The sequence below is a fragment of the Heliangelus exortis genome, chromosome Z (genome assembly GCF_036169615.1).
Source record: "Heliangelus exortis chromosome Z, bHelExo1.hap1, whole genome shotgun sequence".
Taxonomy (NCBI): Eukaryota; Metazoa; Chordata; class Aves; order Apodiformes; family Trochilidae; genus Heliangelus; species Heliangelus exortis.
This window is the reverse complement of record NC_092454.1, coordinates 11,216,983-11,234,828: the sequence shown is the minus strand read 5'-3', so window position 1 is coordinate 11,234,828 and position 17,846 is coordinate 11,216,983. Positions and strand designations below refer to the sequence as shown.

General features: G+C 43.3%; 1 long non-coding RNA gene across 1 annotated transcript; it reads right to left on the bottom strand.

Moving 5' to 3' along the window:
* Window positions 1-16,397: 16,397 nt before the first annotated feature.
* LOC139790031 (uncharacterized) lies at window positions 16,398-17,542 on the bottom strand. Its single transcript, XR_011723351.1, has 2 exons — window positions 17,449-17,542; window positions 16,398-17,031 (listed from the first exon to the last, which is right to left on the bottom strand). It is a non-coding gene; the product is annotated as an uncharacterized lncRNA (long non-coding RNA).
* Between the last annotated feature and the right edge of the window lie 304 nt (window positions 17,543-17,846).

The following is a 17,846-nucleotide window of genomic DNA, read 5'->3' as shown; positions in this document are numbered from 1 at the left end:
GAACTGGATGCTGCACTGCAGACAGGGTCTCTCAAGAGCAGAGTAGAGTGGTAGAATCTCCTCCCTTGGCCTGCTGGCCACGTTTCTTTTGATGCAGCCCAGGATACAATTGGCCATCTGGGTACAAGCACACATTGCTGGCTCAAGTGCTGCCTCATGTCCAACTTTTCATCCATCAGTACTCCCAAGTCCTTCTTGGCAAGGCTGCTATTGGTCCCTTCATCTCCTAGCCTGTGGTGATATGGGGGATTGTTCTGACCCAGCTGCAGGATCTTGTACTTGGCCTTGCTGAACCTCTTGGGGAGTTCCCATGAATCTGCTTCTTGATCTTCTCCAGGTCCCTCTGGATGGCATTCCATCCGCGAGGTAAATCAAGTGTATCACTTGGCTTGGTATCACCTGCAAACTGTCCAAGGGTGCACTTGAGCCCACTGCATGTGTCACTGATTAAGTTACTAAACTGTTCTGGTCCCATATGGACCCCTGAGGGACACCATTTGTCACTGCTCTCCATCTGGATGTTGAGTGGTCAGTGGGGCCATTTCTTTGCTGTAGTAAGAAAACAATAAAATTACTTGGGTTTCATTTCAAAAAAAGAAAAAATAGAAAAAAAAAAAAAAAAAAAAAAAAAAAAAAAAAAAAAAAAAGAAGAAGGAAAAAAAGGTGGGGCAGGTTGAAACTACACTTTGGTGAAAGTTGGCAGGGTGTCCAGAGGCTGTGAAGGCAGTGAAGGACCACTTGAGTCATGGCTGACAGCAGTGTGAGAGGGATGACAGCATCCATGTTCTTAGATACTTTCGCTTTAAAGTTTTGCCACCGTTTGAACCGAAATGAGTTCATTTCCTTTTCGGTTTTATTTTTCATATGCAGAAACACACAGGGAGGGAGGAGGCTGCCAGTTTTGCTGCTTGTTTTAAATGGGAGCAAAAATTAAAAGCCTCCCTTGGAGATGGGAATTCCCCTACAGCTGATCTGCAGATTCCCTGCAGGAGCTTGAGTCATGCAGGGCTACAAGAAAAATATATTGATAGCTATGACCATGAACAGAAATGGGAGAAGATTCATCCCTCCCTGCCAAAAAGAGCTCCCCTTGTGTTCTCAGTGCTTTCTCTATAGATGTGAGCAGCTCACAGAGAAAGGAAGCAGGACATGCTGGAAGGGGTCAGACAGTGCTGTCCTTCCTGAGAACATGTCTATTACCATGCTGACCTAAGGGCTGGAACCATCCACTTGACTCCTGGGAAGCCCTCCTATGGGGAGCAGATCCACATGGCAACACCAACCTGCAGCCATTTCCCCCTTGTCTAAATGAACACCACACTCAAGATCCTGCTCTAGGTGATATCAGGGAGAGCAAAACCAGCAGAGAACTGGGTGTGTTTGGTGTTCACACTGGCTGTGCTCATGGGAACCAAGCTTCTCCCACATAGCCACTGTCACGGGCTGAGTCCTCACCCCCCACAGGCACACTTTTGGCTGTGGGTGTGCTGCTGTGGGATGTTGGTTACTCCTGGGAGAGGGAAAGTTGCTGGGTGACCTTTGGCATTGAGAGTGCAAACAAGCCAGAAATAAGTCTCCCTTTGAGGGTTAGGACACCATGTTCTTCCTCACCAGAGGTCTCTCTGCAGATGTGTTGTCTGACTCCAAGGGCTGTAAAGGAGAAGTAAATAGGGGAAATAGGAAAAAAGGTTTTGCACTTGACAACAGCGAAGTATTTTTTGCACTTTGCAACCTGTTCCTGTTCTCTGGGCTGGGTGTCCTTTGGGAAGGTCCTGATTTCTGGAGCTCCCTGCTGCCCTCATGGGTCTGGGTGCCTGTGTCCGTGCCCTGTGCCCCTCAGTGGGGCTCTCACCATCCACTCCATGTTCTGGAGAAGGAGTACAGATATCTGAGGTGAGGAAGCTGAGATTTTCACAGAAATGAAGTGAATGGTCTGCATCCCTCAGGCAGGAATAGGAGTTGACCTGAAAAGGCTACAGGAAAGCTGAGGAGGGACATTTTGCAAGGGCATGAAGTGATCGGATGAGGGGTTATAGCTTTAAACTGGAGGAGAGGAAATTCAGATTAGACATTAGGAAGAAATACTTTACTGTGATCATGGTAAGACTTTGCATAGCAGCATCTTGGGTTGAGTCATGCTTTGTGGCCATGATGACATCCTCTGTCCCTATTTCATCATCGTGCAGTGCACAATGAGGTAGAGCTTGGGGGGCAGGGTACATGGGCTTCAAGTCTGGAAGGATGTCTCAGTCTGCAAAGACACAAGAAGTCAGGGAGGTTTTGTTGTTGTTGTTTTAAGACAAGAAAATTTAATTGTCACGTGGTGGCAGGAATTTGTCAGGAGATGTCTGCTATGATGAGGCTGTGGTTATGGCAGAGTGTGGTGATCCACAGGGAGTCCTGTGCTGAGAAGATGGCAAAGGACCTCCAAAAGGTCTGGAGAAGGGGTAAGCAGTGGAGGAGCCTCCCTGGAGATTTGCCATCTGCTGCCTACTTCTCTGCAGCTCTGATGAACACAACACAGAGTCAACAGGACTGTGACAAATTAAGTCAAGGGTCTGTGTGGTCGCTTGCTGATAAGGTGTTACAGATATTTTCCCTGCCTGGGTGTTATTGCTTCTGGAAGGGGTGTCAGAGGGAGATGCTCTAGAGGTGCCTCCTGAGTACTCAGAGGAGCTCCTCAGGGTGCCCTGAGGAGCAGGTGTCACAGAAAGTCCACCAGGAAGTAGGTGCAGGGTGGGGTGTTCTATACCAGGAGAGCTAAAGAGTCCCATTGATCACGGCAGGGAAGAGGAGGAAAGTAATAGCCCTCCCTGCAGGGCACCTGTATCATGCTGCCCCACTAGCACTCACCCACTGCTGCAGGGATGCCTCAGGGGCTAGTGGTCTGCACACCACTGATGGGGTTCACCTTCTGCTGGAAGGAGGGTAGCTGGCTGGCTCTGCTGCCCCAGGCATCCTTGCTGATCCCTCTCATTGTTGGAATGTCTCTGGTGTCCTCACAGAACGTGTTCCTCTTGGAGTCACCATGTGGTCCCTGTGGCATGACTCCTTCAGGTGACAATAGTCATCCCATGGGATATGAACCACTGGGGCTGAGCTTTGTGACCCTGTGGGGAGTGACAGCCCCCACTCCCAACGTTGTCCTTGGTGTTTATTGGTGCTGGGACATCTCTGGGCTGGGAAGGAGTGAACAGTGTGGATCTGCTGCTCTTGCAGTTCCAGATCTTACCTAACCGGCCTTGCATGGGGTTCTCCTGTAGCTCTGGAGACATAAAGTCTCCACAAACCTCTGCCTCCTCAAGCTGAGGTCTCATATTCCATCACACAGGCTGGAAAGATATTCAGGGCTTCAAGCTGTAGGATTAGTTGCTGCCATGGTTGTCAGTGTAATCACTGTATCCTTGAGATCCAGGTTCCCACTACCCAACAGAGGCCATATCCTGTAGAAGTCACCATATATCCAGCAATGTTGGTATTTAGGTCTCCAGCCCAGGAGGTCACATCACAGGATTCCACATTTGGTCAGTAACTCTGGCAGTGATCATATCAAGTCTGAAAATCCAGAGGCTCAGACCAGGGATGCCAACAGTAGTCTGGATGCTTAGCCAAAGTAAATAATGTGAATTTTCTGTTTTGGTTCAGGGCCATGGAAACCATGGTATCTCAGCAATTGCAGAAAATTACTGCACCCACAAAAACAAGTAAAATACATTGTCTGGCTTTTAAAAACCTCATTTAAAAACTCTTGTTACCATACATGGGAAACTAGAGTCACAAGGGCAGTCAGTCAATGACCTGCTGGACCCACAGTTCTGGGAATCTGACAAGGGAGAACCTCTGGAAGCTCTATCTCTGAATTTGTCCCCCAAGCAACAGAGCATGCACAATAAGCAATGCACAGGATGTAGTACTGACAGCTCTGATAATCATTGTATCTACCCATGATACTTCCTGTTCCTGATTTTATTTGTATCCCTATCCACAGCTTTTCTTTCTTGTTTTTTGGTTTTTTTTTTGTTTTTTTGTTTTTTTTGTTTTTATTATTTGGTTGGTTGGTTGGTTTAGTTTTGGTTTTTGTTTTGTTTTGTTTTTTATTTTTATTTGCTTTTACTTTTTTTTTTACTTCAGTGCTACTGGGTTTGGAGCAAGTGTTTGTCTCTTCTTTCAACATGATGTCCTACACACCAGCCACAGCTTATATTACAGAAAAAACCCTAGAATTTAGACAGATTTGATATTTCTGTATTATATTTTGTTGGTGATGTTGTAGAGTATTTATCCTAGGTTGTAAAATAGCTGGTATGAGGGTGATTGGTTCATGGTGCTGGATTGGCAATATTATTTATTAAAGTGTGATCAAATTAAACCATTCATTTATGCATATAATTTATAGTGATATAGTTGGAAATGTGAGGTACACATATAAGGGGAGCAATCACCAAAATACAGTCTGTCTTGTTGGATGCTTGTGAAAGATTGAAGGAACATCACATTCTTCCAGGGATATATAGGCAAAGTGACCTGTAAGCAGAAAACCTGGAAGTCACAGCCTTCCTTCAAACACAGAAGCAATAGCATGAAAGATTACTTATCTTTCATTAGTATATTTGATGGGTTAATTAGCCAGGACTAGAGAAAGATTGCAATTATCCTTATCTGGAATTCCTTCTATCCATTCCAGTGTGAATATTTAAATTCTTCAGTTAGTTAAAATATTCTCCCAGCAGAAGAGGATGTTACAAACCCAGCAAGTTGCAAACCCAGCTTCTATGTACACAGGGAAAAAAATGCAAATTGAGAAGTCAAGCAGCTGGCGGGTAGGAAATGGAGCCTGTTCTGTGACCTCCCATGGTAATGGAGGCCTTAGTGGTTACAGGCTTCTCCTGGTGTGCTGTTTGTAAAGGAAAGAAAAGGACAAGTTTCATAGGAGAGCAGAACTTGTTGGAGCTGCAGTTGTGGTGCATAGAGAGATTTTCCACCTGCTATTTCTTTTCCTCTATTTACTTCACTACACACCCAGGAGTTTGCTGCTAAGGTGTGGTGCACAACAGAGTTTTTGGAGGGAGCATTCAAAGCAGCCTGCTGCTGAAGTGATGTTGTGTGTTCAACCACGAAGAGAGGTTTTCTTGTTCTTGTTCTCTTAACAGCTGGATGCATCTAGCTGATCTTCCATCCGTGGCTGTAAAAAATGTATGGCCATACCTGGTGGCAAATGTGATGGAGGGAAATTTTAAATGTGGCCCTAGAATTGTATTGGAGTGGAGGATCAAAGAGACTGTTTTCTCTGGGATAGTTGGACTGATGCATTTTCCTGTGAAGTATTTGATCCCATGTTCTGGGCATCAGGGAGAACCAGCATAGCACATTATGTACAGCCAGGCAGGCTCTGCTCAGGCATGTGCCTGTGGTGGTGGCTATGGGACTCCTGAAAAGGAAAATGCTTGGACCAATGAAAACAGGATGGGCATGAAGTAATTTTTCCCTTCTTTTATTCTGCCAATTTCTGGCAATATACAATAATAAGGACTCCCTGATTCAGATGATACAATTGAGAGCTCTGTATGAAACAAAATTACATATATTTAAATGTAAATTATATATATAATAAATATAATTAATTGTACTTCATCCCACAGGAATATTTTTTTCTGAACTCTTTTGAGTTGGACACTATTCTTTGTCATTGTGGCTAAATTCTGAAGGGGAGTTACCAAACTACAGGCTTATTATCATCACTCTAAACTATCACCTAATTGTTTTATTGTTAATTCTGTCTACTTCATTCATTCTTTATTTGAAACCTTTTCAAACCACCTGAGCTAGATAACAGCAGAAAATTTCAGAAAATGCAGAACGATGAGGCACATTCACAGAAATAATCCTAGGGCAATTCTGTTGTGTCTCTGAGGATGTCTAATTGTTTTTTAATTTGTGTCTATTAGCATAGAAAAACAGCTGATGGGAGAGTCTGCTTAAGAACAAAACTGAGAGAAAGACCTTTATGCAAAAGAGGAAGCAGTTATCAAAGCTTGTCTATGTAATTATGGGCTATAGACATCCTATATTTATTGAAGCAGAGGAAATGGAACAACTTAGAACTACATGTTTAAATTGTTCTTCAGACAATAAGTTATTAGCATGATTAAAATCTATCTAACTTCATGGCTCTTCACTTCGGCCTTAATTGATGTTTCCATGATTCAGTAACCTCTGGTATAAGGAAGAGGATGAGAGGCCTCTCCACAACCCATTTTTATAGTGTTTTCCTGATTGTTTATCAGACAATTATCAGGAATCCTTGCCTCTAACTATAAACTAGCCCAGGGTTTTGCAGATGTTCACAGTGTTTGGGGTAAGGAGAAATAAGTCTTTTTAAAAGGGTAAAGGTCAGAAGTTTTAGAGAAATAAATATGTGTACTTATTACCAGGGGATGAAATGTAGCTATGAACAAGATTGTGGGTCTGCACCCAACAAAGACCAACCAGCTACATTTTTAGAGACTGAAAATGCAAAAACTAGAAAAATAAAGGAAAAAAAATCAAAAAAAGCCCACACAACCCACCTCCAGGAAATATGTAATGGCAATTGATAGATTTGTGTCTCTCTCCTATAGAGACTGTAAGTTCTCATAGAGCCATTCTTGTTATGTGGGGTCAGAAGCTTGCTCGAGATTAAATTGCTATATATAGCATGCTGGAGGTTCACTTTTTGTTTAATGTTGATCATTTCTACTCTCCTTTATGTTATGGACATTTAGCCTAACCACAGACCCTCAGGTGGAAATCTCCAATAGGTAATATTTTCTCTTTCTTTTGTTCCTTTGACATTTATTATACAAAAGCTATATGGAAGTTGCACCTGTTTTTCAAGGCACTGGTGCAGAGAACAAAGGCTGCCCAGGGAAGGAGCATTCAGATGAATAATTGTACCCCTTTCCTAAGTTGTTTTTCTGGGGCCCCAGAGCTGAGGACTGAGCCAGGCTCTTGCCGCTGGGATAAGTCTTCTTGGGCCGGGAAGGGGGTACACCATCTTCCTGTCTGTTGCCTCAATTTAACAAACCCTGTAATGTAATTTTACACTTGCATCAACTGAATTACCCCTCTTCCCTGATTACTGTCCCTTATTAACACTGATGGGCATCCCTGAAGAGCTGCCCTTGTGGATCACCTGCATGACTAGAGCAGCACAGCAGAGTCAGAAACGTGCCTTTCTTGCAGTATTTCCTCCTCTGCCATTAGCTCAGCTTGCAGAGTCCTCAAATCCCCTTCCTGATTTTAGGGATAGTGGCTATTGCATTGAAGAGTCACTGAAAGGTGAACAGGCTACCCCTGTTCCCTGTCTGTGTGGGTGCATGCCCAGATGGGTGGGCTAAGCACTGACATTTGCTCAGAGAAGCAGGTCCCCTTCTGCAGTGGTTTTTGCTGCCCACCACAGATCAGTTAAAATTTCTGACCTGTAGGAAAGCAAAACAGTCACAGGAACTCTCAGTGGTGCCTGTCTCCCTGTGTTGCAGCTTTGTGAGGACTCAGTCAACTGGCTTCTCTAGAGGGCTGGTTTGATTTCTTCTGTTCTTCCTTTTTTCCTCTTTCTTTCTTCCTTTTCTCCTCCTATTTGATTTGATTTGATTTTTTCAGAAGAAGACATACTTGTATACCATATTGTTAAACTTCAATGTCTTGCATTGTAGGATGGCTCAGACATCTGCAAAACATATTTGTACTGTGTCCCCAGATGAGGGCACCAGCAGATGTCAGCTCTTGGCAGAATTTCCTTTTTTTGCTCACTGACATGGCCTGAAAAGCTGGATATTCAGGTTTTCTCAAAAAGGACCTGAAATGGCACATAGTCCATGTTTGACCCCGTGTTTGAAAAAGATAATATCATGGTTGCGGACATCCTTTTCAACAGTTTGATCCATGGCAGCAAAGCCACTGAAGAGTAAAGAGCACTTGAAAACTGCTTTAAAATACAATTTTGTCCTCTTCATGGTAAAACTCATTTTACCAATTTCTTTCTTTGCATTAGCTAGGTCATAGTAGTGATCAATCATGCTCATACTAAAGGGTTTATTAAAAAACCAAAACCAAAACCAAAACCAAAACCAAAAACAAGAAACAAAAACCCAAGACTGAACAAGAGACAGAAAACGTCTTCGTTTTCAGAGGAAGATACCCAGACTTTACACAGAGGTGTGATGGCTGTGCAATGAGGTTCCAAATACAACTTTCAGTTGGACACTTTTATACAGTATCCAAATGGAAGAAGGGAGATGTGGTATCTTTTGTTTGAGTGTAGTCCTCCTAGACACCTTTCCCACTCAAGAGAAATGAAGTTCTCACTGACAGTGTTCTTCAGTTCAATCATGAGAAACCTGTGATTATGCCATGCTGAGTCTCCAGTGCTGTGCTGCCCATCTAGATGTGGTGGGGACTTAGGTGTGAAAGATGCAATCAAAGGAAGGGGCAGTGTGTGGGGAATGGAAGATTTGAAGTTTCCAGAGCCTTTGAAGCTGCTTTTGGAATAAAAGACGAGAGGGGAAGGAGGGAAGATGAGAATACAGGAGATGGTAAAGGATGTTAGTATCATATTTCCATATGCTGAAGACAAGTGGCAATGGAAGCAGTAACAGGAACCTCAAAATCTGGCTGGTTGCTTGTTGTCTTACAGGTGGTTAAGCAAAACTTGTGGGTGATGGATGGAGTTTGGTGTAGGAAGCTGTTACTGAACCTTTTCCCAGGCTAGTTCCTGGAAAACAGCTATTTTGGTTTGTTTGGTGTGGAAACACACAGCTGTTCTGCAGAGATGAAGACTAATGAAAACCAAAGGCTGAGCATTCAGAAAATTCTGTGAAAATGAAGACTTTGCAGAAGGTAATTCAGGGGAAGACTGTGAAACCTTCTAGGAAATGGGTATTGCATCATTTTAACAGAGGGGTATTTTTCTTGTTCTGCATGAGTGGGCGGGTCACAGCAGTGAGTCATCCCCCCAAGAAGCCCTCAGCCTGGTAATATTCTCATCCATTATCCATCTTTGCTCAGGTCACATATGAAGTCACCATTGTTTTACAAACCAAACTTTAAGTCACTTATTTGAAAAGCACAAAAATCCCCACACTCTTTCAAGGCTGGGAGAAAATAGATAACTGAACTATTGAATGTTGTGACAAGCCTTTCAGACATTGCTTACTGACTGAAAGGCTTAATCCTGAAAAAGTCCCTGCTTCAAAGCACACTGAACCTGGGCAGCCACCCTGTTTTTGTCACGCTTCTGTAGCTATATATATTGAAAGGCCCCCCAAGCCCAGTACACTAATATTTTATGTTTATAATTTTGTGAAAACCCTCAGACCTCACCTTGAAGTTTCTCTTGTTGCAAGTATCCTTTTGATTTAAATGCAGTTGTTGATGTCTGAGTTTTAGTTCACCTTGTAGTTCAGCCCTGGCTGATAATGCTATTTCCTCTGACCAGCTACAATAACAGATCCCTTTGGGCAAAGTGGGCTGAGCAGTTCCTTTCCTTAGTTGTTATGGGTTGTAATCAGAGATGAGTACTGTCTGATGAAGAAGACCTTTATCTTTGTGGCTGAGTTTACCTGGCTGAATGGGCTGCTGGAAAGGAACTTACCTGGATTTTTCTCTGCCTCTTCTCTTGCTTTATCACTTCTGACTAGTTGAAGTGTATGGATAGATATAAGCCCTGCCAGTAAGGCTGCTTCGAAGGGAGCACATCTCAAATACCTCTATGCAGGTGTGTGAATCATGGGGAATAATCAAGACAACTTGCACATGTCTGCATGCCTGCAAGGCATTGATATTGGTATCACTGTTATGGTGATTGGTTATTGGTACCACAGAGACACGGTGGGATGGCTCCTATGACTGGAGCATGGGGATGGCTGGATATAAACTGTTCAGAAAGGACAGGAAAGGCAAAACAGGTGGGGGTGTCACTCTCTACATCAGTGACCAGCTGGAGTCCATGGAGCTCCACCTGGGGATGGAAGAGGAGCTGACAGAGACCCTATGGGTCTGGATCAAAGGGAAGTCAGGGGCAAGTGATATCATAGAGGAGGTCTGCTACAGGACACCCAACCAGGATGACCAAGTCGCTGAGGCTCTCTTTAGACAGATAGAATCTGCTTTCCACTTGCAAGCCACGGTCTGCATGGGGGCCTTTAATCACCTGCAGGTTGCCCAAGGAAGCTGTGGCTGCCTGCTCTCTAAAGATGTTCAAGGCCTTGAGCAACCTGATCTAGGGGAAGGTGTCCCTGCCTGTGCAGGGGGTTTAGAACTAAATGATCTTTAAGGTCCCTTCCAAGCCAAACCGTTCTGTGAATCTATGAAGAAACAGTGATCATGTGAAGATGAATTCCCATTTGCCTGCCTCAGGGTCCACAGTTCTACTGAATGGCAGTTACCAAGAGAAATAGTGCTCAGGAAGAAAGGGCCTATGAGCCACTTGTGAGAAAAAAAAAAAAGGTTCCTTCAGAAACTGAGCATTTCCCTTGGAATGTGAGCATTATGACTTGAGGGGCTGGATCTCACCTCCGGAAAACTGAGCTCCAGTGTGACTGTGTGAGGCCTTTACACACAGCTTACCCATACCCAGAAATATCTCCTGATAAATAATTTGATATTACATGTTTGGAACTCACACTGTAGTGTAAATTCCTTCAGTTTGGGTCAGGCCACAATACTGTGCTGTTAGACAGGCGACCAAAAATTCCTATCAGCTGTTTTTGAACAGCTGCAAGTTATCTCTGCAAGACAAGAAAGCAGCAACAACAGCCTCTAATTCTTTGGAGCTGAAGAACTGGTTTTAGAATAGAATGATGTGTTTTGGGATAGTTCTTGGCCAGAGAAACTAGTTAAGTTTATAAAAATTATATTTTCTGACTGCTCTCCAAGCCTGCAGTCCCAGGCATGCTGGGGCAGGGCTGAGAGCATCCCAGTGCCTTTGTGGTTTGTACATCCCTCTCTGGACCTTAGTACTGATGGCTCATGGCTAATGTGGGGTTATGGAAGAAGGGGTTAATTTTATTCAGCTAGCCTTTAGTAACAAAAAATATTTTCGGTAATTTCAGTTATTTGGGAATATCAGATGCAATTTTTGCTTTAGATGCTGTATCTTTGTAGAGGAGCTAGAGGCAGCTGTGGGGAATGCTTCTGTTTTGCATGAGAGAAATACTGCTGCAAGTTCTGTTTCAATGTCATGAAGATGCCTGAGTGCAGATTTTAAATCTATTGTTGTAGCTTGCAGTTCACTTAGCTAGGGATGAATTTTCCAACTTCACCAGAGTGCTGGGATATGGATAGGGATAATAGATGCAAAATGGCCTTTTTTGGGTTATTGTGACTATGCAGAAACAGGATGAAGTTTCCATATCTGTACTGTTCAAAGCAGGCCAGGCACCAAGGGGAGGAGCATCCTTGGCACCTGTGCATTGGCAGGGTCTCTGTGACAGCTAAATCCTCAACTCTGGCCCCAGCCACCCACATGAAACAAATGGGTGCAGCTCCCCTGGCATTTCCACAGCTCTGCTGCTGGAGCTGATTGGATTTCACATCTGTTCTCCATGACACCTGTGAGCCTCGTGAGAAACCAGCAAGAAATTCTTGTGTATGTGGGTGTCCATCAGCACGTGCCTGTGTATCTGCTCCCTGAGGAACAGGGAGCTGTGAGGGATGCTCTGCTTGCTGCCATGTCCCTCTGGCAGAGGCTGCCACCACATCAGCCAAACTGGCAAAGGGAAACTTAGGTCTTGCTGGAGCTCTGGCACCTCACACCAAAGTGCAGTCTCTCAGTCTGGAACAGTATTATGGCAATTGCTACCAGGCTTTACTCTAAACTCTCCTTGAGAAAGCATAGGTTTTCCTTCAGCTCTCTCTCCTGTGTGGTGGAAGTTTCCTGTACTGGGACAAAGGAAAGAATTCGTAAAAAATATCAAAAATTTTATGAGATTAATAAAATGTCTTACACTTGGCCACAGTGAGCTGTGCCAGATTTTGCTTGTCAGGGCTGTTGTTGGCTGGTGGTAGAGACAGGTATCTGCAGTTCTGCTCCAGAGGTTTGTGCAGGGCAGAAACAACATTTTCCAGCCAGGAAAACATTCCACTGGCTGGCTCCACTTTGATCCCTGCAGCCGTGGCCTAACATCCTTCTGCAAAAGAAGTTTATCTTTCAGTGCTTTCTGCTTTCCTGTGTGGCAGGGGGATGAGGTAAAAAAAAATTCACCTGAAGTGACCATGGGTGGACTGTGTCTCATATCTCCATCAGTACAGAGGGAGGTACCAAGAAGGTACTTTAACATAGGTGAGGATAAGTAGAAATAGAGAGGACAGGATCATGGAGGAGAGTCCTCATTTCAGGGTTCCTAACCTTGCAGAACTGAACTCTGAGCAAAATCTGGATGTGCCTGATCAGTCTTTAGTTCAGTCCAGATATGACCAGATGCCAAAATGATTCTGAGCATTCCTCTTGTGCCTGGAGAGAATTCTGGTCAAACCCAGTATTTTTGCACATGCCTGTCCCAAATACTTATTACCATAGGAAAGGAATGGTACCTCTGGCATACCAAGAAAAATGCTTTCTTGACAGTGTTGTAAAGCTCAAGTAAAGAAAGTACGAGTGGACAAAAGTGACACCTAATGGACACACCGAGGTACTTTCTCTCTGTCTGCAATTACAGGTCTTGTAAAGCATCTGCTGACTACAATTGCTCAGAAATTTTAAGGGCTTGAGTCTGAGTACTTCTGGCCTCCAATAAAATTGTAGGGTATTGTTGTTCTGTTTATATAAAAGTGCATTCAAACCTAAGACATCTAAGGACAAGATGAATGTTTCTCAGGAAAAAATTGCACAAATTTCTGTGATTCAGTTCCCTTGCCTGTATATTGTGCAAGCCTCGCTTTTCCCCCCACCCCTATGTCAGAACTGCATTGTTTAGTTCTTGAATAGTATTTTAGAGCTGAAGAGTCATCAAAACCCCTTATTGCTTACAGCACTTTATTGCATCCTTATGGGACCCATTTTCAAAAATGGTAGAAAAGAGGATCCTGGGAACAACTGACCTGTCAGCCTCACCTGTGTGATTGGAAAGCAGATCCTCCTAAAAGTTATCCTAAGGCATGTAGAGGACAGGGAAGTGATGCTAGACTGCCAGTCTGACTTCACCAGGGGAAAGTCCTGCCTGACCAACATTGTGGCCTTTTATGGTACAGTGACTGCATAAGTAGACAAGGGAAGAGCTGCAGACGTCATCTATCTGGACATCTGTATGGGCTGGAGATCCTCACACAGATGAGTATGCTGAGGCCAATACCACTTGGGCAATGTAGAGTGAGAAGGAGCACACACGGTGTACTTCCATAAGATTTACTAAAACATGGCTCTTAAGTTTGGGTTTAAGTCTTCTCTTTGGACTTCCCAGCTGGCTCCCTGACAGGGACAATCAGAAAGGTTCAGATATGAATGTCTCTGTTCAGGTACTGAACAACAGCATATTTGGTGGTGTTGGAACTGATGGTGGGAAGAGGGGACTATACCCTCTGTGTTTTCAGAATTCTCATAAGAGAGTTAGACTGAAGACATCTTATTTAACTGAATTTAACTCTACTGGAGTGTACTTTGCTGAGTCAAAGAGAAGTTATACAGTTGGGGAATTGGCATGGCCAGCTAAGACAGATGCTGAATTTTGAACTATTTTGAATTGAATATATACTATAAACTATATTGAAATTTGAAAGGTATTTTTTTTATATTTTTTGAAAGGTATTTTTTTCCTGCTTCATAGTTTCCTGTCTGGTATTTATTCTGCCATTTCTTTATCCACTTTCTGAAAGTTTTTTCAGCAGCTTCTTGTAACTCAGTGCAGCAGTAATAAAGATGTCCTATGAATTATACTGCCCCATGAGCATCAGTGCATCACAGATGAAAGTTACATTTTCATGATACTGTAGTTTTGGGGAGATTGCAGGACATGTAGCTGCTGTGAGAAGTAATTGTGGGTTTATGACATGAAATTTTCTTTTTTGAGAGGTCTGGACAAGGCGAGAGTAGGGTTGACATTTACACCAGCTGAGGATGGGTTCACAAGAGAGCCTCATGGCTTTCTGGCAGGTAATGGGAATCTAAAGTTGGATTAGAGTGAGCACAGAAAACAAGAGAATTGAGTGATTCTGTAGTACAAATATATCCCAAAATATTCCAATCTGTAATCAATATATAGAAGAACACATGCTATTAAAAGGAAAATTGTAGAGAAAAAAAAATCCTTTTTAAAAAGTATCCTTGATACATGACAGAATACCAGAGATGCCAATAGAAGCACAGCATATACTCTCCTGCTCATCTGCTGTGTATTGAGGAGGGGCTTGGGCTGGAAGAGAGGACATCATTGCAAGGGACCCATCCATACTAAGGAAGTGGAGATTTACACTAGAGGACTGATGGAGTTATAACCAATTTCTCAGTGATGAAGGGGGGAGGGAGGGGGCTTTACTGTTGTATTTTGTTTTTTTCCTGGTGGCTTAGCTCCCTCTGCTGTGTATGTGAGCTAAAGCCGAAGACAGGAGGGTTTGGATGGGATTCCGAGGGAAGTCAAAGGGAGGAGTCAAAGAAAAACAAATGTTAGGAAATCCTGTGTAAGTGTGCCGGGCTGTTACTTGTTTGCTGTATTTCTGCTGGTGGTGTCCAACCCCCCAGCAGCTTCACCAGCACATCGGGTGCTGGGGCCAAGGGGGCTCACGAAGGGCTGAGGGTGGAGAGTACCAGGCTGCCAGCATTTGTAACCCAGCTTATTTGTTAGGAGACTGACACTTCCAGTGTCACCTGGAAAGAACTTCAATTTCTTCCCACCCCTACAAAAACAGATATGATAAAATAAAAGAGCAGTGTAACATTTGCACTACTTATTGCTAGGGGAGTTGTTTGCTCCTAATGCAGTTAGTGTACATACTGGCATTTTCCTGTTTGCCTTGCTGGTTTTCAGTTTCTCTTTATCAATTAGTTTCCTTTCTCGTGATCGTGTTGTTGTCTCACTGCAGTAGCTTGAAAACAAAAATACCGATGACCGTGTGCTGTCAAGTGTCTTATCAAGGCACCAGGGCATTTAAAGTGAGATGTTTCATTAGCCTCACTCCTTTTAAGGATGAACTAGAATATTTTGTGTTTTAGGGCTGGTTTAGGTGAACTCTGTTCAGAAAGTTAAGAGCACAAAATACATTAAACAGATTTAGTGTGGGATGGTCTCTGCCAGCTTTAGCTGGAACGACCATGGAGTCAGCTAGCAAAAGAGGTTGCTTAGGCTGCTAGTTTCTGGCAAAAATATCAGCTATCATCAGAAAAATACTCAGTTCTTATTTGGTGTGTGTGTGTATAATACATCCCAGATAGTTCCAAGTTGTACTTTAATAAGGTTAAAACTTAAAAAGAATCTCTTCTGTCCCAGAACAAGTCCAGCTGGTCTGAAGTCTGGCACAGGTTGTGTTTGTCAAATAAAGCTGTTAATGTCCAGAACCCAAAGCCATCCTTAGGGGTGTAAATAGAGAACAAGTTATTTTTCTCCTGCTTTTTTAATAGTAGAGCCACTTAAAAGCTAGAGCTCACATCCATATGAAAGCCTAAAGTAGTCAATGGGACTCTTTCTATCGACTACAATGAGTTTGTGATCAGACTATAAATCCTTAGGAGGAAAACTTTTGCCAGTAGTTGGCAGAAGCTCTGTTCATTTCTTCAGCAGCTGTTGTTGAGCGTATTTTCAATGCAGAATATTTTGAAATTGCACCTCCAGGTACAACTATGTCTAGGTGGGAGAGACTGTAAAAATGCTGCCTCAAAGCCTACTTTCAACTTTATTATGTAAATACCTGAATTCTTCATCAGTTCCTTCTGATGTGGTGTTCATCTAGATTGTTTTAACAGACAAACACTGTTTCAGTCTTTGCATATTTGTTTTCATTTTAACTCAGATTAGATACTGTGACAGGAAAGCTAATATGCTCATTTCAGCCAAGTTTTCATTCCAGAGATGGTTGCTGATTAGCCAAACTATGACCCTGAAAAAACACAGAGGGATGCTTTGAAGCAGGCTCTTTTAAGGGCTATATTAGGAAAGGCAAAAGTATATAGGATATTTTACCTAATTTTACACCAGCTTTTTAGAGACTGCCAGAATATGAGCCCAGGCAAAGAAGACATAAAGTTTATGGCAGAGTCTACATCCCCTGATGTTTTATCCTTTGTGTTACCCCAGTAGAATTAGGTTCCTGGGTTTTATGAGGGAAAAGTGATGAACACTAGTGGAAAACAGAATAATTTACAGGTAAATCAGAAGTAGTGAATGAAAGCTTCTGCCTAGTAATGCGTGGATTTTGAAAGGTGTTGCAAATGACAATCTGATTTAATATGCCAACTTTATTTCAAGGTTACTGGAACACATTATAAAACAGAATGCAGATACTTGTGTGTGTATCTTTAAATATGCCAGACTACTCCACTTTCTACCACTGCAAAGGTCAAGGCACACAGTCATAGTCCATGAAAACATAAGTAAACCTGTAACCATCTTTAATCTCAGACTTGAAGGATAGTAGTAATCTGCTGTGCATCTTCAGCCATCTGCATGTGCAATCAGTTTTTGGATTTTAAAAAGTGGTTTAGGTCTCGTGTCACAGACATGCCCAAAGGAGGTTTACCAGGGAGTGTAACAGAAGGCTTAATCCCTCAAATTAAGCAGATTCTGCTGGATTCTGAGCAAAACACTTTCCTTTCTGAAACTGAATTGAATTTGCACCAGTAAAGGGGTGCACATGTTCTGCTTGGTCCCTGATGAGGAAAGCCTCACTTCTGCTGGTATCTCTGAACCTGAGGCAGGCAGAAGGATCAGAGCCCAGCTGGTGGGAATCACATCAATAAAGTGAGATTGATTTATCAGAGCTAGGGGGGGAAGGGAAACCAGGTGGGTGATTAAAGTCAGTTCCTCGAAGCAATGCATTTCTTTTTGATTGTAGCTCTATGACCCATTTTACCTGTAATGGAAGAAGATGCTCAAGGTTTCAGGCCTTTCATCAAGCATGACCTAAAATAGAGGGTGAACTTTTAATTTAAATATGTGTGCATTGTCATTTTTCTTCTTGTATTACAGGTTCTTGCTGCCCAGCCTCAAAAAACTCCCCCAGTTCTTGTTTTTCTGGTAGATAAACCACCAGCTCCAAACAAATGACTACGTCTCGATTGTTCCTAAGAAGCTGGGTTTGCCAGCACCATTCGTTTGCATTTGGTTCATGCTTGTAGGCTGACTAGGGAAGGGTCAAAGGATTGGTGTGTGTATGTACAGTCAGGGCTGAAAATGTCTGTGTGCTCTGTGCCAGGCTGGTACCTGCTTTACTGGACTTTGTGCATAGAGCTGGGTGGAGGTGGAAGCAATTGCTAACCAGTTATCTTACCTGAAAAGCCACTGGGTTAAGTGAAGAAGCACTCAGATTCTCACTTTAGGGGCTGGTGGGATCTTCTTTTATCCAGGCAACAATACTGGGAGTGCGTGAAATGAGCACAGTTTAAGGCTTGTCTTGGGAGCTTTCAGCGCTCTGCAGCGGCATCGTGCCGGGATCCAAAAGGTGGTGCTGTTTCTGCAAGAAAGAGGAACGGAAAGTGGATCCGGACCTTTTCAGCAGTGTCTGGGGTCAGCTAGGGAGAAGGACCTGAGGGCTTTCCCGGCTGTGTCCAGGTGATGCGATGCTCCATGCTCTTAAAACTCACGATGCCTGGTCCTTGCGGGCAGAGCCTGAGAAAGCAATAAAACTGGATGCAAAAAATATACGTCAGGAGGGAGGGGGAGGACGAA